The sequence below is a fragment of the Mus musculus genome, chromosome 4, assembly GCF_000001635.26.
Source record: "Mus musculus strain C57BL/6J chromosome 4, GRCm38.p6 C57BL/6J".
Taxonomy (NCBI): Eukaryota; Metazoa; Chordata; class Mammalia; order Rodentia; family Muridae; genus Mus; species Mus musculus.
Window position 1 is genome coordinate 145,819,005 of NC_000070.6, and position 26,069 is coordinate 145,845,073.

The following is a 26,069-nucleotide window of genomic DNA, read 5'->3' on the forward strand; positions in this document are numbered from 1 at the left end:
GCAGCCACTCTCACTATTCTGTTGTGAATACCTTACAATTGTCAAGAAGTTTGAGATCCTATTGAGGTATCAAAATGGAAGCCAGTAGATGTAATTTTATACAAAAAAAAAAAAAATCGGGTCTCAAGGTTAGACATGTCCAGCCAGCTGCAGCTGCTGGGAGTTACTAGCACTACTACATATTTTTTTCTGCCTTCTTTCACCTGAAGAAATAAAATTCCTGGTCAGTCACCTAACGTGCTGCATCAGGGAAGGTTTGCATACCAAGCTGGAATATACACTGGTGTGAAATGCTTCAGAGTTGAGTCCTGGTGGTCTTTGTGGTTTCAATATCTGGGCATAACACTGTGAACTGGGGTTCATTGTAATGTTTTAATGAATTTTATGGATTCCAGAACATTCTTCTAAAACATTGTAGATCCTATGCAGTATCTGTAGTTTGTACATGGAGATTCTCTTTGGTAAAGCCTTAAAGAGCTCTTCGAATTCAAATTCATCCATTCTTTCTTAACACCTGTATTCCTCCATTTGCCATTTTAAGAGAGTACCTATTTGCCAGGACAATGAATTCATATGCTTCCTCAGAGAGCTTTATAGATATTAATCATATGAAGATACAGTGCAGGTTTGATTGGATTAGAAAGTTTACATTATAAAGCACCATCATATGGATTGTGACTATTAATATTTATTGTGTGAAGTTATATTCTCCATTAAACATGAAGATAGGATAGCAGTAAGGTATTGCTAAAGAGAAGATCTATTGTAGGTTCTGTTAACCCTGAACAGACCTGCTTTCCGGAAAACCAGCTGAAAGAGTGGCTGCAGCAGGCCCCAAATAAGGGAGGGGGAGGGGAAAGTCTATGCTCTGGGTCACTGGCAGTCAGCAAAAGACAGACCCATGGGTGAGACACATGGGGACTGGGAACTAATGCTTGGAGCCAGTGCTCCTGAGCCACTGAGATAAATTGTCCAGGCCTGACTTGGAATTTTCAGCCAAAGGAAAGTAAGTGTCTCAAAAGTTAAGAGGAAAGTCTCACCCAAGGGAATAAGTCCTAGAATGAGGATCATGGAAATACACGGTTAGCTCCAAGCTCAAGAACTCTTCGGTAGGACCATGAGGGCATTTACTCTGACCAATGGGGGATGGGGTTTCCCAGGACTGGGCTAGGGAGTGTTGGTCTAGATGCAAACCTACAGAGTTTCTAAATCTCAGTCATGGTACTACATGATGTGTTTATAAAAAGATAAAGAAAGAATAGGTTCTATGGGTGTGTGGTGAGGTATGGGGGAAAGGGGTGTCTCAATGGGCCTATGCCTAGACATCCCTTTCCCCTGAGGGACCAGCCACATGATGGTATAGTATAGAACAGAGTTTATTCAGGACATGGGGAGGGGAGGTAAGAGGGTAGTAGAGGCAGAGAAACGCAGAGAAAGGGAGAAAGTAAAGAAGTAGAGGCCAGCCATGAACATGTGGAGAGAGGGGGGAGGGAATGGGGAAGGGACGGGGGAAGGAAGAGCCCAAGTGGGCAAGAGAGAAGCAAGCGATCAAGAGAGCAAGGAAGGTGCAAGCAGCCCCTTTTGCAGCAGGCCAGGCCTACCTGACTGTTGCCAGATAAATGTGAGGGTGGAGTTTAGACAGAATACTAACAGGTCTCCACTGTCAGTAGAAAGAGGACATGAATATGGTTTAGGCCGATTCTATTTCAATAATGATTCTAGAAAATTTCACTTTGAATAATATTAAATGTGGTAATATCAATTTCCTGTTAGAGGCAGTACAGACACCAGTGAGTTGATTGCAATATTTGATTAGTTTTGAGTTTCTGAAATAACTGTTGCCCATTGACAATAGTTTCTTTTACCCATACTGAAAGCAGCCTCAGGCTATATGTGTGACAAGTCTCAGGTTTATACATGTAGCAAATGTCAGTGGTAGTTTCCCTCGCAGGGCCTGTGACCTTCTTTATTGGATTTTAGCCAGATTCTCAGTTTAGTCTAAGCAATTTTTCCTGAGGAGCCGGACTCAGCTTGAACAGGAAAGCCTTTTGTTATCCACAGATAGTCTTGCCGCTATGATGCTAGTGGCCATGCCTTGCCTGGCAGATTGAGATTGTAGCATACAGGGTGCAAATCTGCATATGGCCATTGATAACTCTGCCTCCTGCCCCAGACACTATGAATGCTACCACCAGGGAGTCCAAGATAATTGATGGCAGAGTGAACTGTGTGATCTGAGGGGTTTTTTTTGTGTCTGTAGATCTTTATTTTTCCGAGGTATGTTTCTGCTTTTCTTACATTCTTGAGAGGTTTTATACTGAGCAATGTCTAATTTTTACCACAGAGCTATAAATGTACCTTTTATTCTCATAATGCAATTGTTGTCTGGGAGGATTACTGCCTTTGCCTGTTAAGCTAGGCCTAGTCCTGGAAGCCTCTTGCCTCCCTACAATCTTATCTAGACCTAGAGTGTTTTCAGCCTCTGAAATTTGCTGTTGAATAAGCTCCCCCTTTCTTGTTCCTTCTCAACTTTCTTTCTTTTTTTCTTTTTTATTAGATATTTTCTTCACTTACATTTCAAATGCTATCCCCTTTCCTAGTTTCCCCCATGAAAATCCACTATGCCCTCACCCCTCATCCTGCTCCCCAACCTACCCACTCCTGCTTCCTGGCCTGCCTCGGACAGTGCGGTGGGAATTTCACCTAAGTGGTCAGGAACCCAATGTGACTGGAACCAGGTTGTGAATAGGATCGGTGTGACAGACAGACAGACAAGCACTCAGTGGTGAAGCTGCTGCTGCTGCTACAAAATCTTTACCTCAGGGTTCAGATTACACACACAATCAAGAAGAAACAATTTTCTCTTGGCAAATCACACATCTTAGTTCCTCTTTAAACCTAACACAAATATAGCTTACTAGGAAATTAAATCACCCCTCGGCACTCGCCTGTGGTTTTGCTGCCAGACTGAACTTTCATATTGACTCAAGGCTCTCATAACCTTTTATTTACTACTCTAATCTCATTCAACAACACATGCGTTGTCAATCTAAACTTTGTAATATTTCTTGCTTATTTCTTTTATTCCCAAATATGTCTACTCCTTACCATCTAGAAGTATCTCCAAATGATAGGAAAACATACAACTGCCATCTCAAGGTCCACTGTTAAGGCACACCAAGGAGCCCTACTTCTTATTCTTTCCCATAGACTTAATTCTGAATATCTCTTTTTTGTCCCATTTTTCACAATCCATCTGACTAAGTTCTTATCATAACTTCCAGTCCAGGGAAGTGGAATATCTGTTGGATTAAACTTATAAGGGCCACAATATCTAGGTTCTTCCCACCATCCTCTACTCAGCTTCCCTAGAACTAATCCCCCCTCTTCACTGTTAATCCTAATTCCTGTAAATTCTGGATTTCTTCATCCTGTATAGTTTCTCTTTTACTTCTGACAATTTTATTAATGCCTAATTCTAATTGTTGTATTAAATTAATGGTGGCACCCAAAATCAGCAACTGCTATCCAGGCAAGCATGCCAAGGACACTCTTTGTCCTCCCAGAAGGGGACATGTAATGGGCAGACTGCCAGGGACCTCCAGGAGGCTTAGCTCCGCAGAGCACAAACCTCGGGTCTGGTAGCCATTCAATGAGTTTTTCTTTCATTGCTACACAGACTCCACTGGAGTTGGTGTGGCAGCTCCCGGTTTTTTATTTTTTTAAGCGAAGTTGGTAACGATCTCTCTGAATAGTACTGAGAGACCTCAAAATGAGCCTAAAAGTAAATGGAAAGATTAATAAGACTATGACCACCAGAGCCAAGACCACTGCACCAAAAATTATATATTGCAGCCAATCCACAGGACTAAAAGATCTTAAATCTTCAGGAAAAATAGAAGCTAATTTATTCACATCCCAGCTATCCAAATATCGTTGACTAATAACTGTAATTTGTTCCTGTAATTGTTTCATATCATAGGAGATACTATCATCTTTCCAAATATCTATCAAATGGGCCCTTGTCCTATTCCATTCTTCTAAGGATGAATTATAGGACAACAGTGTAACACGAATATATTGAAATTTAACATGACATTTAGTGGACAATCTAGCTTTAATATTTGCCACCTCCTGTCCCATTTCCAAAACTACATCTTCTAAGGCATTAATCCTTTCTTCCAATTTCAAATCAATTATCCTTTATTCAGACAAGGCTAAGGTAATATTTCTATGCAATTCATTAACAAATGTTGCAGTTTGCATACCTTTCACCAGAGCAGTAGTTGAAACTGCAAAGGTAGTAAGCATTGCTATCATGGCAGATATTCCTAAAATAAGAGCAGCCATAAATCTTTTAGGCCTAGTTAGCTCATTAATATTTTTTACAACCTCTAAAGTCGAATTATACCAAGATTCTTCCCCTATATCTACTGGCAGGAAAACATAAGCAGGGCGCTTTACAATCATCATAATAGAAAAATCCTTATTAATTCCTGAAGATATACAATTAGTAAGAATACAGGATTTATAATTAACATAATAGGAATATCCTTCTTGTTGAATAGAAACCAAGGAACCATGCCCCAAAAGCATGGCATATGGATACGCCAAACAAACTGTAACTGGGGTAGCCTCACTAATCACAGCCTTAGGTTTCTTCAAAAGAATCATATTAGCAGAAGGGTACATTCTGAATAAATGAGGATGGCCTGAATAAAAGTTCCCATCTTTATCTTTATGATACCAAATAGGACTGACCTAAGGAATTACTTCCTTAGGAATTAGAAATCATTACAATCATTGACTCTAGGTTCTCTCTTGATTATTCTATGAGTCAGCATTTTAAAACTGTAGAACCTTTACTCCTAGAAAATAAAAACAGAAATACATTTGTTTTTGTTTGTTTGTTTTGTTTTTAAACATAGCAGCTCCTATGTATGTTGCTTGGATGTACTTTCTGGACATAAAGATTATTTTATTATTATACCTTTCTCTCTCTCTCTCTCTCTCTCCCTCCCTCCCTCCCTCCCTCCCTCCCTCCCTTCCTTCCTTCCATTTTTTCATACTCCAGATTTTATTGCCCTCCTGGTCAATCCTCTGAGTGTTCCACCTCCCACACTTCCTGCCCACCTCTCTGTCTCCATAAGGATGTCCCCTGCTCCTCCCCACCTGACCAGACCTCTAAACATCCTGGAGCCTCCAATCTCTCCAGGGGTTAGATGCATGCTCCCTAATTGAACCCAGACCCAGCATTCTTCCACTGCATATGTGCTAGGGGCCTCTTATCAGTAGGTGCATGCTTCCCGGTTGATGATCGAGTGTCTGAGAGATCTTGGGGGTTCAGGTTAATTGAGACTGCTGGTCCTCCTACAGGGTGCCCCTCTTCCTCAGCTTCTTCCAGCTTTCCCCTACCTCAACCACAGGGGTCAGGAGCTTCTGTCCATTTGTTGGCTGCAAACATCTGTATCCAACTGCTCTTGGGTGTTTCAGAAGACAGTCATGATAGTCTTTGTGACTGCTCCATAGCCTCAGTAATAATGTTAGGCCTAGGGGCCTCTCCTTGAAAGGTTACAAGGTTGTGGGGAATAATAATCTTATATTGGGTCGGGGAAGAGGACTGAAGCCCTAAGGCCCTGCATATGTATAATTATTCTCTTACCCACTTGTAGGAGTTCTCTGGAATTTCATTAAGTTTGTTTCTGCCTTCTTTGAATTTCTGTGCTTGTTCCCTCTTTATGTCATTTGTCCACATTGAATGGTGTTCAGATTATATTTTGACTTTTGCCTCTTGTGTTTGTTTCATAATTTATTTGTCATGAGAATTGGTATTGAGTTAGTGATTTGTGGTATGGTAATTTTATTAACATTGTCAAATTGCTTTAGCTCCAGCGTCTTAATTTTCTTTTGCTGTGTGTCATTTAGGTCAGGTGGCAGGGATTTCCATATCAGGTGTTGTGAATTAACTTTGAGAATCAAGGGTGGTGGGCAGGAACTAGGTTACAGTTACAGTCTAAATATATCATTACTTACTTTCATGAGTGCACATTGTCAAGATTCCTGGTATCATTTTGCTTTAATTTTTTTTTTAAGTATATAATGTGGTTTAGCATTTTCTGTAATGGTGTTGTATTTATTTCATCTTTGAATTATTCAGACCTTGATCTGAAATTTCAAGAAGAATTCAATCTTTGTTCTTCACAGAGACCCTGGGAGAAGGACAGCAACAAGAATGAGTGTGTGTCTGGTAAATACACCACAGGTCAGTGTCCTTTCCACATTTCTTTTTTTAAAAATCTCTTTTTATTCAAGTCATCCAAAAGTTTTAATCTCTATATGTAGAATGTTATCTAAAGGGCTTATTTTCTATGATCTACATTCTTTTTGGTCAGTGTAAGAGCAGCAATTTGTATTTTCAGACACATCTCCATAACACTTTTAGAAAACAATTATCCTTCAACCTCATCTGCATCAAAAAAGGTATCTTAATTACTTCTTTTTATAAAGTAGAAAAGTGCTGCTGTCCTCTGCGCCCACGGAGACAGGAACGACATGGACACGGATACCAAGTTGGGTTCACACAACAGCTTCTTTACTTGTTCTCCTTCTTGCAGCTTTTCTTATAAAACTCCCCTTACAACAGCTTCTCTTACTACAACTAGCTTCTACTTAGGGCAAGGGCTAAAAAACAAAACTCCTATCCTTGCATCTTTGGATCTCATCTAGCTCCACCCCACCTCATCCAATCAGAATTCACACACGCTCCAGCTCAGGTCGGCTGACAGGTCCGGATCACAAGGAATAGTCCAGCCTGGCAGGCAGCCCACGCATGCAGCCACACTGTGCATGCTCAGGCAAGGCAGTAAAAACTTGGCCCATGCGGCCACACCCGCTTCCTGCAGAAAAGCTTTTTTTTGGGGGGGGGGGGGGGTTCGAGAGTTGTAGCCCTGTCTGTCCTGGAACTCACTTTGTAGACCAGACTGGCCTCGAACTCAGAAATCCACCCACCTCTACCTCCCAAGTGCTGGGATTGAAGGCGTGCACCACCACGCCTGGCTGAAAAGCATTTTTGTCCAGTATCAAATAGGTAGTTTTCCATTACAGGGTCTGTTAACCTTCAAGGACGTGGCCTTGGACTTCTCACTGGAGGAATGGGAATCTCTCAGTTTTGCTCAGAGGACATTGTACATGGATGTGATGTTGGAGAATTACAATAATCTGTTATTTGTGGGTAAGAATAAACTTACTGTTGAATTCCTGTATCTTTCTTTAGGTTTTCCTACTATGTGCTTTTGTAAATGCTCTGAGATATGCAGAGACTCCTGAATGAGAGAAATTCTAGTTAAAAATCATAACTTTTTCATTGTGTTTCCTTCACATTTCTCTGCTTTCTTTGGAAAAATAACCAGTGCTATATTCTCTGAGATCACTCCTTATCTCTTATCTAGCTTCACTCAAGATAAAAAAGTTCAAGCAAAAATTTAAATATCCAGAACAAAAAAATTATATTTCTATACATATAATAGTTTCAATTGTAAAAATCTTACTATTGCTTTAAAATGTTCCCTTATTTATGAATCTAAAAATATACAAGGTTTCAAGTGGACATAGAGCTGTTGTTTTGCACAATTTTTTTTTATTTAACTTTTTGACATTTGATCTCTGTGTTTAGATCTGGGACACCATAATCTTTATCCTAGCATTTTGGATATTGAAGCAAATCTATTTAGTAATTTCCCTGAGGCTATCAGTTATATCATAAATTTGTACCTGACCAAGTTTATACCTGATTCAGTGTTACTCTGAATAAAATTATAACCATAAAATTAGAGATATTTTGTTTAGAATTCTACTTTCTGAAAATTCACTAGAGAAGGATCATTTATTTGTCCCAGCTTATGCAAAGTACAATTTTCTTTTTTATTGGTCATTTTATTTATTTACATGTCGATTGTTATGCCCCTTCTTCATTCCCTGTCTGGAAACTCTATATCCCACCCCTCCCCCCCAGCTTTTATGATGATGTCCCCCACCGATCCACCTACTCCCATCTCATGCCCCTAGGATTCTCCTATGCTGGGATAATGAACCTTCTGAGTACCAAGGGACTCCCCTCCTGTTGATGCCATATAAGGCAATCCCCTTCTATATATAAAGCTGGAGCCATTTGTACATCCATGTGTACACTTTGGTTGGTGATTTTCCCCTTCGAAGCTTTGTATGGTCTTGTTGTTTGATATTGTTGTTCCTCCTACACAGTTGCAAAGCCCTTCAGCTTCTTCAGTCCTTCCCTTAACTCCTTCATGTAGCCCCCCTGCTCAGTCTAATGGTTGGCTGCAGGGATCTGCATCTCTTTGGTCCAGTCTCTGGATGGCCTTACCTTCAGCCTCTTTTCCATTTTTTTCCCTCTTTTTCCTTAACACGGGAGCAATTCTGGGTTATTATATTTGAGGTGGGTATGATGTCCAATTTGAAACTGAAATTTAGCAGGTTACTATCATTTCCAATCATTTGATATAGACCATATTTGAAGTTCTTTTGAGGATACATGTAATGATTCAAAAAAAGGAGAAAAACCTCTCTTGAGAGTACGAATCCATGAGATCACTGATTATTGAATCACTTACTCCTTATATAAGTAATTCATGTCACCTCTAATTGCCCCTCCCTACTTTTTTTCAGAAAATCATTGCATATGTGGAAAGTATGAGAAGGTCTTGGATCAAGACAGCCAGTACATTGTCCATGAACACATGAATATTCAAGAGAAGTCTTCTAAATGGGACAAACTTAGCAATGTGATACTTGAAGCCCCCCAATGTACACCTTACAAAACTAATCACACCTCTGATGCTCTTCAATTTTCAAACTAAAAAAGACTTAAGCCCAGGAACACTAAAGAAGTTTGCAAATACAATGACTCTGTAAACAGTTTAACTTTGTTTTCTACCATTAGTCTCAATCAGGGAATCCACATGCAGAAGAAAAAACACAACGGAAATGCAGAATCTGAGAAGGCTTTTATTTCTAAACATAAAGTCATGGTGAAACGAAATAATACTGGAGTGAACCCTTACAAATGTAGTAAATTTGACAAATATCTTACCCAGAGAGACAAACTTCAAAGTCAGCAGAGAATTTATCATGAAAAGAAACATTACAGAAGTAGTAAAAGTGACAAATGCTTTACCCATCAGATCGATCTTAGTATCCATCAGGGAATTCATGCAGAAGAGAAAATTTATAAATGTAGTGAATGTGACAAATGCTTTACCCACAAATTTCATCTTAATATTCATCAGAGAATTCATACAGGAGAGAAACCTTACAAATGTAGTGAATGTGACAAATGCTTTACCCAAAAATCTCATCTTAATATTCATCAGAGAATTCATACAGGAGAGAAACCTTACAAATGCATTGTATGTGAGAAATGCTTTACTGAAAAAGGCAATCTGAGAATTCATCAGAGGATTCATACAGGAGATAAACCTTACAAATGCAGTGAATGTGACAAATGCTTTACCCAAAAATCCCATCTTAATATTCATCAGAGAATTCATACAGGAGAGAAACCTTACAAATGTAGTCAATGTGACAAATCCTTTACTGAAAATGGCCATCTGAGAATTCATCAGAGAAATCATACAGGTGAGAAACCTTACAAATGTAGTCGATGTGACAAATCCTTTACTGAAAATGGCCATCTGAGAATTCATCAGAGAATTCATACAGGAGAGAAACCTTACAAATGCAGTGAATGTGACAAATCCTTTACTAAAAAATTCAGTTTGAGGATTCATCAGAGAATTCATACAGGAGAGAAACCTTACAAATGCAGTGAATGTGAAAAATGCTTTACTTTCAAAGGCAGTCTGAGGATTCATCAGAGAATTCATACAGGAGAGAAACCCTACAAATGTAGTGAATGTGACAAATCCTTTACTGAAAATGGCTGTTTGAGAATTCATCAGAGAATTCATACAGGAGAGAAACCTTACAAATGCACTGAATGTGACAAATGCTTTACTTTCAAAGGCAGTCTGAGGATTCATCAGAGAATTCATACAGGAGAGAAACCTTACAAATGCACTGAATGTGACAAATCCTTTACTGAAAAGGGCAAACTGAGAATTCATCAGAGAATTCATACAGGAGAGAAACCTTACAAATGTAGTGAATGTGACAAATGCTTTACTGAAAAAGGCCATCAGAGAATTCATACAGGAGAGATACCTTACAAATAGTTTGTATGTGACAGATACAATACAATGTCAGTCTGAGAAATCATCAGTTTTTAATACAGTAGAGAATATTTATAAATGAAGTGAATGAGACAATCCTTTACCAAGATATATCATCTTAAAAATCATTAGAGAATACTTACAGAAGAGAAACTTTTCAATTATATCGAAGGTATGAATCCTTTACTCTTGGCCTATTTCCTAGAATGTTAACAGTGAATACTTACAGGATACAAACTTAACTCATGCATTGTATGAAGAAATATCTTTGACTTCATTTCAGGTCAAAGAGAATATCTAATAACTTTTTAGGGGAAAGTATTTCTGTTGGGGAAAGTGTGGCCTGTGTTTTATTCACGTTCTATTCTTGACAACAATTGAGGCTCCACACTAGAGAATTAGTATGATTATGAAAATCATGTGAAAACTTTCATGCAATGTTCAAATCTTAAATAATGTCAACTATTTTTTGCTTGAAGAAACTCTGAAAATGTAAAAATGTAGAAAGCTTTTCATGACACCTTTTTACTTGTTCACCCTTAAATGTTACAAGATGAAGACAAGTTGGGAAGTGAGGAGATATTATTGTGTACCACATTCATTGAGACAGAAATAATCCATTTCAAAAGGAAACTATTTAAGGTCTTTAATGCAGTCCTCAAAATATCTAATAAAACTGGTAACATTCTGTATATTTAATTCAAATGAGCCAATTGAGAAAAATTATACTTAAAAGAATATCTGGCAAACTGAGCCACCCAGACAGCATATTCTTTATCCTATAAATATGCTTACAGATGTTAAGTGTGCTTCGAGTATTCAGTAATAATAATTCTTCTCAAATGCTTGGTTCACATTATAGGATAACAACTGATCATTATTTCCCATTTATTAAACGAAAGTCCTATAGGTCTCTGAAAAATGCTGACCGTTGATACATATTACAAGACATTGTGGTGTACTCCACTCTACCGTAAGGAATAAAATAGATTTCCATTCTTTTCTTAAATCATCTACGGAATCTTAATATTTTGCACATCTCAGAATATACATTCTGAAGAAAAACAACAGCTTTTGTAACTAATAGCTAAGTCATTAACATATGCTGCAGTGTGTATACTTTGCACTAAGGACACAGAAGCAATTGCTGTAACCATAATAGAAACTATCAGGACAGCCATTCCTGCTAAAATCATGCCTATGGCCCTTTTAGATCGCAACAACAATTCTGTGGTTGCATGCTCAAGAATTCCTAGGCCTTTATCATCATACCAATCCTTAGTTAAATTAACTGGTAAATAAACATAATCAGGTTGCTTAACAATCAAAAAATTACTTAAGGTATAATTAACACAGTTAGTTATTTGACAATTAGTACAGTTAACAGTATTATTATCTATCAATAAATTCCCACTCAAAGAAGACTATGGCTCTGGAACACACGAACATACAAAAACTTCAGTCTTATTGTGTTTGTCCTGAAATGCCATGATATTCCACATAGGAATCCAGGTAATTGTGGACGCCCACTCGCCAGCAAGTAAGATGCCACAACAGGATCCTTCTGCAACATGTTTATTGGGAGAGCATGGACTGCGTAGGTGAAAGACCCCGAGCCCCAGAAATGGTGCTACTTATATAGGCCTAGGGAGTGACATGTCCATAACTGATTGGTTATGCTACCAGTACCTCATTAATATGCCTCGAGCCAGGCAGTGACTCGGCAAAAAACTCTGGCACATGCGCACATTGGTTGTTTACCCATATTCATGGGCATTGGCTTACTGAAACCGGTGCCATCTTGTAATGGCGTTTGCGGCTTCCCACATCTCCCCCTTTTTATTGTAATAAAATGATGCTGGATTAGGCCTATGCAATTATGTCCATCCGCTACGGCTCCTGTTTTAGGTCGTTCCTCTGTGTCACAGCCTTACCCGTCATAGGGTAACCCTATCGCCACCAGGCCCCGTGTCTTAGGTTGCTCTGTGCATGAGGAAAGTTGCCCATCTTTGGATAATGCAATGCTGTGTGACAGTAATTGCTAAATGACTTATTTTGTTCGTCCTGAAATGTCATGATATTCCCGATAGGAAGCCAGGTGATGTTAATTCTTTTAACTGTTATCATCCCAAGGGCTGCAATGGCTTTTCTTAATGAAGAAAAATAAGTTTCATTATTTTTTGTCCCAATTCCATGAACCAAATTAATAGGAGGATGATTAGTATAATCCAAAATATTCCAATCACACAGGGTGGTATTAGAGCAAAGGCATGAAATTGTAATATATGTCCATCAGAATACTCTCCTAAATATTTGGTTTGATTGACATAAACAGTAATATCTACAGTCTCATCCCAAGTGACAGGATGAATTATAGGTGGATTTGGAACATATGCCCAATAAACTTATGCAGAGCTGCCTCGATGTAACATCCAGATAATGCTAATCAATAGGGCAATCAGCTGTATTCGATCCTGTGCTGTCATAGACGTTATCATTCGAGGTTCCTGGCGGTGGCGTTGAAAAGAAAGACGAAACATCTGTCTTTAATATTCCCATCTTGGTTTTCAGCATGGCGTACACACTGGGTTGGCAACCACCTAGGGGAAGGTGTGTCTGTTGGGAAAACATAAACATACCCACGGCCCCATAAAAGTACAGGATCTGGGCTGTGTAATGAGCCGTCCATCGGATCTTTCCAATAAACTAAAGGTTTTGCTTTGTCTTCGGGATGCCAGTGCCTGTCAGCTGCAGACAACCCATCAGCATCCAAAGTTAAAAAATTTAAAGTAAACAACGTATGAGTTAGAAAGATGAATTTTATAGTAACCACATTTAGCCAAAACAATAGGATCCAAAACTAAAGCTTCTCCTACCAAAGCTTGGCCAATACAATCATTGCCTGCAGTTGAAGGTCTGGGAAGATCAGAATGAACTTTTATATGACCAATTTATATAGAATTTTTTTTCAAGCAAGAATGGTGTTTGTTCCACACCACCTCCAGTAGGATCTTTGTGACAAGTTCCACAGACTGAGTGAGGCAATTGACGTCAAAAGGCCCTGTAGGTGTATGAGTCATATTAAAAATCAACAAATGTGGACTGGTGAGATGGCTCAGTGGGTAAGAGCATCCGACTGCTCTTCCGAAGGTCCAGAGTTCAAATCCCAGCAACCACATGGTGGCTCACAACCATCCGTAACGAGATCTGACTCCCTCTTCTGGAGTGTCTGAAGACAGCTACAGTGTACTTACATATAATAAATAAATCTTTAAAAAAAAATCAACAAATGTAAACGCAAAGAATCATCTATATAAGTAACAAACTGTTTTTCAGTAGCTCTTTTCTACTTGTAAGGCCAACAAGTTAAAACTCAAAGAGAGGTAGGATCAGCACTCCCCCTAAGAATATCAAATAAGAGTTTCAATTCTCCTGTAGTAAGCTTTAAATAAGGATGAAGGCAATTAATATCACTTGACAGCTTTTGACTATCATTTAATGTTTTTAAATTGTCCTTATGAATAAGTATTTTCTGAGAGAAAGCAGGTTGATTTGTAAGCCTAAAACCTAAATAATTATAAGCATCTTAAGTTTGCACTTTTTTTTTTTTTTTGGAGCTATTTGTAAGCCTTTATCAGGTAATGTTTGTAGTAAATTTCTACAACATAGAAGCAAGTTCTGAGGATTGTTCCCTGCTTATAAGATATCATTCATGCAATGTATAATGTATATTATTGGTTATTGCTGTCTACTAGGTTGAATGGCTTGTGCCACAAATTTTTGTCATAGTGTAGGACTGTTAGCCATGCCTTAAGAAAGAACTATCCATTGATACTTTTTCATTGGCTCTTTAAAAATAGTAGAAAGAACACTGAAAGCAAACCTTTCACAATCCTGAGAATGCAAAGGAATAGTAAAGAAATGATCTTACAAAATCTATTGCTATTTTATAATATCCTTTATGAATGTCTCCAACTGCTTGATTTTTTTTAAGATTTCAAAACACTGACTACAGCACACAATTCAATTATCTGTGCCAAAGTAGGAGTAAACTCCAAAGAATAAACATGTGATCCAATCACATATACTTCTTTCCCATAGAAGGGCTGTTTATAAATACAGTGGATGTATTTTTTTATGGGATGCATGCGTAAAATTACAGGAATTACAAAAGCATGCATAGAAGCAATTTTAACAACTTTTGTGTAATGATTATCAATTTTACCTAAAGAATTACTATGTCAGAGACGAAATCTCAATATTCTGCAATAACCAATTTAATTGCTGTTTGAGACAAGAAATAGACATCTCATCAGGTTTTTAAGATTTTTAAAAAAATATCTTCATGATTTTATCTTACAAATTTTGATTAACACCACAACAGCTTCATAATAGCATGTTAAAACTTTACTTAGAGATGAAGAAAGATGATTCCACATTACTGTTCTCTTACCAAAGAATTGCTGTGGGCACATTGAGATACAATAACTAAAATAAGCAGCTAATGTTTAATTACCACTGATTACAATAGATAACAATTGATTACAGAAGCTTCCTCTATTCTATTTAGAGTGGGCAGACCAGAATGTAATGCCTTTAGAAATTCTACACCCTCATTGACATTTCATATATCTAAGTTTAAACTTTATTTTGAGTAACATCTGCATAGATCTGTAATAATGTTTTGTGTTAAAAATAATTCTCGGGCTGGCAAGATGGCTCAGTGGTTAAGAGCGCCGACTGCTCTTCCAAAGGTCCCAAGTTCAAATCCCAGCATCCCATGGAGGCTCACAACCATCCATAACGAAATCTAATGCCCTCTTCTGGAGTATCTGAGGACAGCTACAGTGTACTTACATGTAATAAATAAATAAATCTTTAAAAAAAAATAATTCTCAGGAGGCAAGTAGAGGTGAAATCCCAAAACTTCACTGGGCAGGGTTTGCAAAACCAAAGAAACGCCACACCTGCCTCCATGAGGCTGCTCTGAGCTTTGCATTACCTCAAATATAATCTGAGCATACTGCCAGAGTCCTGGCCCAAAGATTATCCCTTCTGCAGTGAGGACAGATTCCAGGGGGAAAATTTGACTGTATGTCTATGCTTCTAATTTTTGGACAGTCTTTCATAAGATGATTTATACTTAACTTTAGTGCTGGAAGCATTGCCTGTACTGTAGCCCCTGCAAGCAGCAACGATAGCCAAACTGATTGTATGAGGGTCCAATTTCTACACAAAGATGAATATATCCAGATAAGTCTGTCTTTGCTTTGTATGGCCTGATGTCTACAGGGAGCTGCATTAGTGTTCTCATAAGGTAGACGCTTATAATCATCCTAATTACAATATATAGGTGAGTTAAAAATCATGAGCTTGCGATCAAACTGCACTCAGTGAAACACTGTCAATTTTAATCATAATTTTTAAGTTTCTTTTGCAATATTAGAATATATCCTTAACTTTTGGAAAGCAAAACTCAATTTTAAACAATCTATTCTCTTTAAAATCAATACCAAAAATCATCACCTTCACATTATGAAGTTTGTCTACCTGTTCTTATATATGAATGCATGACAGTGCAGCTTTTCATACGTCATTGAAGAGACATTGCTTTAATTTCTATCCTTTATAAATCTACTTTCTAGAATAATAATTAAACAAAATATTATCCCAATTTAGAAGTATCTTTAAAAACCTGTTTTCCTGGGTTGGCTCATGCCATGTGTTGTTTAGAATGACTCCAACCTTGAGTTACCAATTTTAAGCTAACTTTCTGTTATAAGCAAAAATCTGTTGACCCCTTTAAGAATTGCTTGTGTAGATAATCAGCCTCTAGCAGGGCTTTTCCACCTCTACTTGACTCCCAACTGCAGTGCAGTGTAACTTATCAGTTTTTGCTATGCAAATTGAGACTGCCTTTGAAACAAGTTAAACTAAATCAAAGGATGGACACCCAGCAGATAAAGTTTTAAACATTTATATTTTTCAACATGAAACACAGAACAACACTCATTCAAACAACAAAACAAAAACAAACATAAATTGACAGACATATGGACAATTTGGTGCACCAAGAACAGACAATAGACAGACAGGGATTAGAACTTGATGTCTCAAAGGGACCCAGATATCCTAACCAGAACTAAGAATATCTCCATAGGAGACAGAGAGGAAGCAAGGCGTCTCCCGATTTCCTCCTGTCCCTAGGAGAGCTCTAAAATAGCTTATTTCCATTTTTCTTCTCTTTTGCTAAAAGGTCCCGAACAGGGGATAACTGCTTTTCTGAAACCTAGTCTCTCTATCTTTTTCTCTCTCATGTTCAAAGTCTAATTCTTTATCTCCTTCTTCTGGGAATTCTGCCAGCAAAGGGTGAGGAGTCACAGTGGTAGCTTCTGATAGTTGCTGCCCAGTGCCCTGCTTTTCTAACTCTCCTAATTACTCCTCAAACTTGTCAAATTCTTTCATATATATATGAATACACACACACACACACACACATATCATTCCTACTTCTGGGAATTAAGAACAACGTAAATGTAAGAATTTTTCTAACACCTGTTATTATGTTTTTGTAGTTTTGTGTTTTACTCTTTATTTATTTTATTTTATTTTAAACCCTATTCCTCCCACCTAGAGCAGCTCTTGGCTGTGAACAAATTTTCTTAACCCATGTTCCTCGTGTCTTGAGGGATTCCTTGAGATCCTGTTAAAAACAATTCATGTCTACTTAATGTGTGTCCCATATTCTAGCCACTCTTCCTACCTTTCTCGGGTTTACTGTCGATGGAGTCCCCCATGCCCATTTCTCATCTCCTGTATCTACTCTCAGGCATTCCTTTACTAAGGACCACAAAGTAAAAGCTTCAATGGGCACATTTTCAGGACCATGAGCAGCCTAAAAGCTTCTAATTCGCTCACCAATTTTATTCCATGTTTCCACATTAATAGTACCATCCCTAGGATGGTAGGCCTGGTCAGAGTCCCTCATTAACTTGTACCATGAAGCTTGGCCACAGGACAGCAGTAGATCCTCTATTTGGGGGATTCAAGAGATCAAATGACTCAGACAGCTGGGGCATTACTAGCTCTGCACTGCCACCCCAGGGACAGACAGAGCCCTAGTATGGGAAATATTTATTTTAGGAGAATTTGTCTCCAAGAGAACTTACTGTTCCTCTTACAAAGAACAGGGTATTTTGTGTACATAATTTGTTACACACTCGATGCCCACTGCTGCAATCTCTACCTAAGTTGATAAGTCCTGCAGAGTAACTTCAGTCAATGTCAAATGGTAACAACAACTAAATCAAACAGTAGCCATGAATTTGAAAGCACTGTGTATTTAATGCAAGGTAAATGAAAAAGAAATGAAATAACATCTGATTGGCTCTCCCGGAAGACCCGCCCCCTTCTCATCCCGCCGCCCGCCCCCCTCGGCACGCCCACAGCGGAGGACGGAACTGAGCGCACAGGCGCAGTGCTGCCTCTCTCAGCTGGTTTCCCGCCCTCCTTCCTTCCCTCCCAGTCCTCTCGCCCCTCCTCAGGCCCGAGAATCTTCCTCCTTCTGGCGCCATCCTTAGCTGAGCTTTCGCCAGGGAACGTCTTCCTAGTCCCTCAGGCAGCGGTGCGGGCGCGACCCTGCTCCACGCTCGCGGTTCCCGGGGAGGAGCATACCACCAGAGCACGGGGGGAGCCGCCCTGCCAACCGCGCCTCGGCGACCCCGTGGGGCTGAGTCGACGTCACACCAGAGCACGGGGGAGCCGGCCGCCCTGCCTCCCGCGCCTCGGCGACCCCGTGGGGCTGAGGCGACGTCACACCAGAGCACGGGGGGAGCCGGCGGTCCTGCCGCCTGCGCCTCGACGACCCCGCGGGGCTGAGGCGACGCCGCACCCCGCAGCCTGAGCGCACAGCGGCCTTGACCCAGAACTCGGAGCCGCGAGCGCCGCCCCCACCCATCCGGACCGCGGTCATGGCCGAGACCGAGGAGCGGAGCCTGGAAAACTTCTTCGCCAAGAGGGACAAGAAGAAGGAACGGAGCAGTCGGGCGGCCATCGTTGCGAGCGGCACGGACGGGAGCAGCGCGGCGGTGGGCTCCAGGCCGGGCGATGGCCGGAGCTCGGTCTCAGGTGCCAGGTCGGGCGACTTAGGGAGCTCGGGCTCTGGTGCTAGGTCCAGAGACAGCGGGAGCGCGGGCCCGGCCGACAAGGCCATAACGAAGGATGAAAATGAGTGGAAAGAATTTGAGCACATAGAGGTTGATTACAGTGGATTAAGAGTTCAGGCAATGCAAATAAGTGAAAAGCAAGATGATGATAATGAGAAGAGAGAAGATCCAGGAGATAATTGGGAAGAAGGTAGAGGTGGCAGTGGAGCAGAAAAATCTCCAGGTTCCTGGAATAAAACCGTTCTGGTACAAGCGCCTCCTGCTCCAGTAACAGTTACAGAAACCCCGGGGCCAGCAATGCCCAGTGGTGTATTTAGGCCTCCTGAGGCAAGGCTAACCACAACATGGAAAACTCCACAAGGACCACCGGAAATATACAGTGACACACAGTTCCCATCCCTGCAGTCCACTGCCAAGCATGTAGAGAGCCGGAAGGATAAAGAAATGGAGAAGACCTTTGAAGTAGTAAGACACAAAAATAGAGATAGGGAGAAGGTTTCAAAAAACCAGGCCCTTAAACTTCAGCTAGACCACCAGTATGCTGTGCTTGAGAATCAGAAGTACAGCCACACACAGTATAGGTAAGGAATGGTCTTTGCTAAGCCTACCAAGGTAATTAGACCACAGCTAACCACCAAGAACAGCCAGTCATCGTTTTGATTTCTGGATCTACAGTGACTGACTGAATACCTCAAGTCCAGTGACTGTCCCTGTTGCATTATGGAAGTTCAAGAGTCACGACTGATCTTGATGTGTGTTGGATTTAGGAGTGTTTCATTATCTTAAGTATTTGTGAATTAGATTCAACAGTGTTTCCATAGTTGCTCTGCGTATAAAACCAAACCTGCAGCCAGTGGCCATTCAAACATCTTTATGTTCAGATACTGAGCCTTCGCAAGGTTGACTACCTCAGATTTGCTGCCCTTAGTTATAGATTTCATTTGGATCACATCTTCGACATAAGGTTACAGCTACTAGTGTCTGTGTGAACCTTGAAACCAACTCTACTGGATTCCTGTCAGAAAGCCTTCAGAAGTCAGACATCTGGGTTCTGATCTGCTGTAAATGATGAAGAGGTAAGTGATCTTAATTAACCTGTTCTGTGCCTCATCCTAAGGCAAACTCTGTAGGCTTTGCCTATGTTAGACTCCCTGGAACAAGCCACTCTCAGAAATGATGTGTTTGGATCATCTGTGTGGGGCTTATGATTTATAATTTAAGTTTTTATTTGTATGAGATAACTGTGGATTTAATTCAACCAAACTTGGGTCCACCAAATGGGGAGTGGGTGGGGGGTAGTCTTATTTCTTTGAATAATTTTTCATTCAGATAGTGTTGTTCGGTTCCACATTAAGACCTTGCTTTGACTTGGAGTAAGTTCTTTAAGGGCATATTGTGTGGAGAAATAGTCTGAAAGAAGCATTGGAATTGTAAAGTGCCCTAAGGATTTGCCAATCCGTAGGTGAAACCAGATAGCCTTTGATACATATAAAGGACAGTGGATCTGCTGCACTCCAGGTGCTGCTCAAGCCTCCTAATCAGGTCTAATTGAATTGCTGTGGACGAAGTGTGGTGTCTGATCACTGCTGTGGACAGAGTATGGGGTCTGCTCAGGAGGAGAGGGTTTCACTAACCTGGCTTTTAACAGTTCAAAGCAACAGGAGCAAAACACCCAAGTTGTGCAAGAATCTGGCATAGTGTCTGATAAATCCTTGTGTGTGCCCCAAATGTGAAGGTTATAGGTTATTCTGTAGATCCATTCATTGTTTAGCCAGCTCTTGACATTCACCTTGGGAATATGTTCGGTAATCACTTGGAGACGCAGGTGAATAGCCAGTAATGTAGCATTTCTGTTGTTAATAATTTCAGTTTAACTATCTAGTAGTACTTGGCTCTCAGAAAAGGTTACTGCTAAATTTCTTTCTACCTAATGAAATAGCCTGTCAGTTACCTACTTTGTCACTACAGATGGTTCAGTACACATACTCTATGTTGACATATGACTATGTGATATGATAGTAGTGCCTGGGTTTCTCTCTGTAAACGAATCCCTTTGCCAAACACAGTTCAGACTTGCTCACTACTGACAGGAGTGTAACAAGAAATGGATGTTTTCCCAGCTTGAAGCATGTTTAGTGGATTTAGGGCAGCAGTGTGGGAAGCAGGAGGTGGAGGCCAGTGTCTCCTACCAGACTGTATGCCACTTCTGGGCAATAATGCTGGCATGACCTGAACCAGCTAGGAGGAGGTGGGGTGATTAGAGACTTGAGATTCTTAGTTAAACTGAAGACTTCATTTGGGCACCAGAAACCTTAACAAATAATCTCACACCTTGAGCCACAAACTTCTATTAAAAGATGCTTTACCCCAGCGTGACACACAAACACACTTTCTGTTTGGGGTTATGGTTTAAGATGTGAACAGAAACAAGATGAGGTTTGTTTAATGCCATACTGTACTGGAATGCTGAAGATCTGCAGCAGATGTAAATTCCAAGTCGTGTTATTTTTTAACATTGTGAAATTATCAAAATGCACATGAATCAAGTTTTAATAACACTGTCTGGGTGGATGAGGCTGTCCATTGCACCATTTCTTTCTTTGGGTTCTCAGGCATGGTTCCTACAGTGTAAGAACTCTGTAACATTTAACAATGAATAAATAGTAAACCTATGGGGAAAAAAAAAGAAAGGAAATAAAAAGGAAAGGATATGGCTTCTCCTAAGTATGGTGAAGTAGAATGTTTCTTATCAAAAGAAAGAGAATAGCTAGACACAGGAACAGTCTACAATGGACAGAACCATGAGCCTCATGAGGAGAGGGAGGAGGCAAAGCCAGACCAAGAGGCCAGGAGGGTAAATGATCAGTAAAAAAGACCAGGTAGCCAAATGGATGCGTTACATGAGGAAGAGCAGCTGGGAGGACATTTGCCCAGCCTCTGTGCTAGGTGTCTGGAAAGGACAGCAATGCACTGTATGTAACAGGTAGGGATAGAGGACTGTTTGGAGAACCTGGAACCAAGGACTGATTTGATTTGTTAATTAGGCACCTTGACCTTTTGTTCCAAGGTTTAATATTCAACATTAGGGAGGACTGAAGAGATTGAAATGATTTAATTGTAATCTCAAAAGTTATTTTTTAAAAAAATGAACGTTCTTTTATTTCTTCTCTGCCTAAATTATCAATGGAGGTAAAGGGAGGGAGGGACTTAGGTGGGAGAAGTGAGAGGGAGAGAAAAAGGGGAGCAGGATGAGTTATGGGTGGGAGACAAGAGAGCACCCAGAGGGCCAGAAAAATGAATGGAAATATGGAGCAGTAGAATTTGGAGATTGGAGAGAAACCTCTAGAAAGTCTTATAGACCTGGGGTGTTAGAGGCTTCCTAGATCATGCCATGTCTCCATATTGATGATAATGAACTGAACCTCTGAACCTGTTAACCATCCCCATTGAAATGTTCTTTTGTCCTTATAAGTGTTGCCTTGGTCACCTGTCTGTTCACAACAGTAATCCCTATGACAGCAATTCTTAATAATAGAGCTTGATGAAAGGCTAAGCTACAGGAGATATTGCTCAAAACAGACACATGTATGAAAGTAGCTGATCAAAGGAATAAAATTTTTCATGGCTGGGAAACTTTAGGAATAGAAACAAGTAAAAAGTCAGATCAGAGATGCATAGAGGTAACAAAATTGAAAGATCAATACCAAGACAATATAATTGAAAAATTCCCAAGGTACAACAACTTTATTTTGGTAGGTACTTTTCCCTCAAGAATTTGAGAAGTTTAATCATGAGAAAAAGCAATGTCATTGTAACAGGGGGCACAGACTGGAATCAAGGTGACCTAAGCCACCACAGCTTATCTCAGAATCATTATTGTATATATTTCTTTTTGTAAAAAGATTGCAGATAAAGCTGATGGAAATACTATACGTTGCCAGAGTGAAATCACTCCATACACAAGCAGAAGATGAATTAAGAAAAGTTGCTTTAGTGACTGTGTGCTTTCATGACAGGCTAATTATCAGACTCATCAGCCTAGCATAAATTTGAATTCAATATATGCTGTCACTCTTAAGTTTCTTTTAGGTTGAGTTCACAGATTATGCTTTGAACAAGTTAAATATGGACTGGAGACTGCATATCTAGGCTCTTAGGCAGATGGAAAATTTACGTAGTACAGATATTGTAAGAGTCGTTTCTTACATAACCATTTTCCTAAAAAAAAAAAACCCACAAAGATAGCAGTATATAATTTTCATTTGCACATAATTTTTATTATTCAGCCGGGCGTGGTGGTGCACGCCTTTAATCCCAGCACTCAGGAGGCAGAGGCAGGTGGATTTCTGAGTTCGAGGCCACCCTGGTCTACAGAATGAGTTCCAGGATCAGCCAGGACTATACAGAGAAACTCTGTCTCCAAAAAAAAAAAAAAAAAAAAAATTATTATTCAAATTGTTTTGTTTTCCTCCATGTTGGGATGACCATATGTTTGTAAAAAAGACAATATTTTGATGTATTCCCAACCATTTTTGAACATCTGTTAGAAGGCTCAGAGTGAAAGGTTTATAGGGTGCAAATCTAACAACCTGACCTTGATCACTATATAACAAATGTCCATATTTCCTCTCTTGTCAGGGCACTCTGGTGGAGTCAGCTTGTGAGGCAGAAATGCCAAAAAGCTGCTCATGAGAAATGAATTTCTAGGTCTCTCCTCCTGGATATTCTGGCGAAAGCCAACTCTCCAGTTTGGATCGGTTTGTCAGGCGAAAAGCCTGGAAGCTGTTTCACGAGGATAAGAGTCCAGGGAAATTTTCCTCCCAGAGTTATGGCATCTCTTTCCCTAACCCATTATATTCAAATTTCCACCACATTAATCTAGTGTATAGATTCACGTGCACTCTATATAGTATTACCTTATAGTAAATGCCTTTTAAGACTGTATTCTAACATAGCTAAAGCCTTTTTCCATTTTTCTTAGATTCCAGATAGCAGCAAGGAGCTTAACCTATTCAGTAACTAATTAGCCCCACCATAAAACAATGAAACATCTGTCATTTACTCAGCTGTCTGTAGATAGAGACTAAAAGTCTCACTGAGATAGAAATCTTTTACTACAGGCTACATTCCATGTCAAGTATAAGTTGATATACTACCCTGATAAGGGGGAACTCTCCCGACAGGATAAGTTTTACTAGACCTAAGAATTTAGAGCTCCTGATAACTCACTACTCTTAAGGCCTATCAAGAGTTAACAACCCCCTGATGCTTTTAGGCTGATCCTAGGCAGGGCTTGTTATCCCTAATGTAAACATTTAATTAGTCCCTGCAAATTCCTTTCTGCTGTAACTGGTGAATTTCAGTGTATCTTGTCTTTTTGTGATTTGTATCCTCTGATAATTCGTTGTAATATAAGTCTGAAGCTCAACCAGAACATTACATTCAGATCCAACACCATTCTAGCGTGTTCGACTGTCTGTCACTACATCCTAATTTGCCCATCTACTCTAGAGACTCTTTTCTACACGGGCACAGGGGACCAGAGGGCCTGCTGCACTCTCTTGAATATTTTGTTCCCCAATCTAGGTAGGACTAAAGCATCCACACTTTGATCTTCTTTATTCTTGAGCTTCATGTGTACTGTGAGTTTTATCTTGGTTATTCTGAGCTGTGGAGCAGAGAATGACAGAAAAGCCATCAAGACGCTGACCCACCTGGGAATCCATCCCATGTACAGACATCAAACCCAGATACTAATGTGGATGCCAAGAAGTGCTTGCTGAGAAGAACCTGATATATCTCTCTCCTGAGAGGCTCTGCCAAAGCCTAACAAATACAGAGGTGGATGCTTGAAGCCACCCGTTGGACTGAGCTTGGGTTCACGATGGAGGAGCTAGAGACAAGACTTAAGGAGCTGAAGGGGTTTGCAACCCATAGGAAGAGCAACAACGTCAACCATCCAGGACCCCCCCCCCAGAGCTTACAGGGACTAAACCACCATCCAAAGAGTACACATGGAAGGATCCAAGGCTCCATCTGCCTACGTAGCAGAGGATGGCCTTATCAGGCATCAATGAGAGGAGAGGCCCTTGGTCCTGTGAAGGCTCCATACCCCAGTGTAGGGGAATGTCAGGGTGGGGAGGCAGGAGTAGGTGTGTGTGGGAGCACCAGTACAGAAGCACAGGGAGGGAGGATGGGATAGGGGGCTTCCAGAGGTGAAAACCAGGAAAGGGGATTACATGAAATATAAATAAATAAAATATCAGCATCAACCAACATTAGCCACTGTGAAAATTCTCTGGCACTCATTTGCGGTCTGAGAATGAAACAACTATTTAGACTTAAGTATGAACTAATACACTTGAAAAAATATAATTGAAGCATAAAAATATAATTGAAGCATAAAAAAATGTCCAGAGTACATCCTACAAAGTTGTTTTCCAATTTGCACATATCTGTCCTGGCCTAAATCCTTGTAAAAATACACACATACACACACACACACACACACACACACACACAAACACACACACACACACATATGAATGCATTCATTCCTGTTAAGGTTTCTTAAAGCCTATCTACAGAATTTCTCTTCAGCATGAATTTGTTCATGTAACAGATACCAAGCAACAAGGCTTCAAGTCAGAAAACTCAATCCTTCCTCGAGAGTGCGATCATAATATTTGAATAGATTGTTGATCCATATCAGACTCCTTTCTTCAGAATCAATAATCTTGTGTTACCAGGTACAAGTGTGTTACCTAAGAATATTAGCAAATCCTTTATAGACATATATTCCCCTCAGTATGCATTTTTTCAGATGCTCAATACTACAGTAATATGCAAAATATCTAACACGTTCATTATGCACTAAAGTTTGTACTCTTGTGTAAAGCTATCAGGAGGTAAAATTCAGGTACAGGTTTAGCTCTCTATTGGACAAGTTAACAAAAGCAGTTTAGTTAAAAAGACCAAAGCCCCTGTCATTTAGGACTCCTCGGACTCTTCCTTCTTTGCTTCCACTTTCTTCTCCTCAGCTGGGGCGGCAGCAGTGGAGGGAGCAGGAACACCAGAAGGTGCAGCTCCAGCAGTTGGAGCAGGCCCAGCAGCCCCAACATTGCAGATTAGGCTACCAGTGTTGACATTGGCCAGAGCCTTTGCAGACAAGCCAGGCCAGAAAGGTTCAATGCTGACACCAGCTGCTTTAATGAGGGCATTGATCTTAACTTCTGTGACCATCACCTTGTTGTCTTGCAGGATGAGGGCAGAGTAGATCCAGGCAAGCTCGGAGACGGACACCATGTTGCGGACTGCTGGCAAGGTGTTAGTCGCTGGATGATGTAAGGGCCTCACCCCAACGTGGCATTAACAAACTGAACACATTAACAGGGTTTCTCTGTAGACATCCCAATGGCTATCTTAGGAAGCTGACAGTGACCTATGGGGACCTGTGCTGCCCCATGCCCATGTATACTTCACCCGTGCAGTGCCTTCCTGGCTGTGTTAAATCACCAGTGCTGTGGACTGGACTCAGTCGACCCCTCAACTCGCAGGGGCCCCTCAACTCTCGGGAGAATCAGAGTCCTGGTACACAGGCATGAAGGAATCAGCAGGGTGACAAACAGATGCAAACACAAGAGAGTGTTGATCTGAATGT

The 26,069-nt window shown here is 40.3% G+C and overlaps 3 pseudogenes across 2 annotated transcripts in view; 2 read left to right on the top strand and 1 right to left on the bottom strand.

The window, feature by feature from the left end:
* Positions 1-12,974, top strand: part of Znf41-ps (ZNF41, pseudogene) — a 42,464-nt pseudogene extending 29,490 nt beyond the window's left edge. Inside the window, exons 3-5 of the transcript NR_040355.1 lie at positions 6,205-6,262; positions 7,105-7,231; positions 8,683-12,974. The product of NR_040355.1 is annotated as a ZNF41, pseudogene (transcript). The remainder of the gene's footprint in view (positions 1-6,204; positions 6,263-7,104; positions 7,232-8,682) is intronic.
* A 5,240-nt stretch (positions 12,975-18,214) lies between these two features.
* Positions 18,215-18,988, top strand: Gm13238 (predicted gene 13238; annotated as a pseudogene). Its single transcript, NR_033612.1, has one exon. The product of NR_033612.1 is annotated as a predicted gene 13238 (transcript).
* Positions 18,989-25,364: 6,376 nt separating this feature from the next.
* Positions 25,365-25,727, bottom strand: Gm13246 (annotated as a pseudogene).
* Positions 25,728-26,069: the final 342 nt, after the last annotated feature.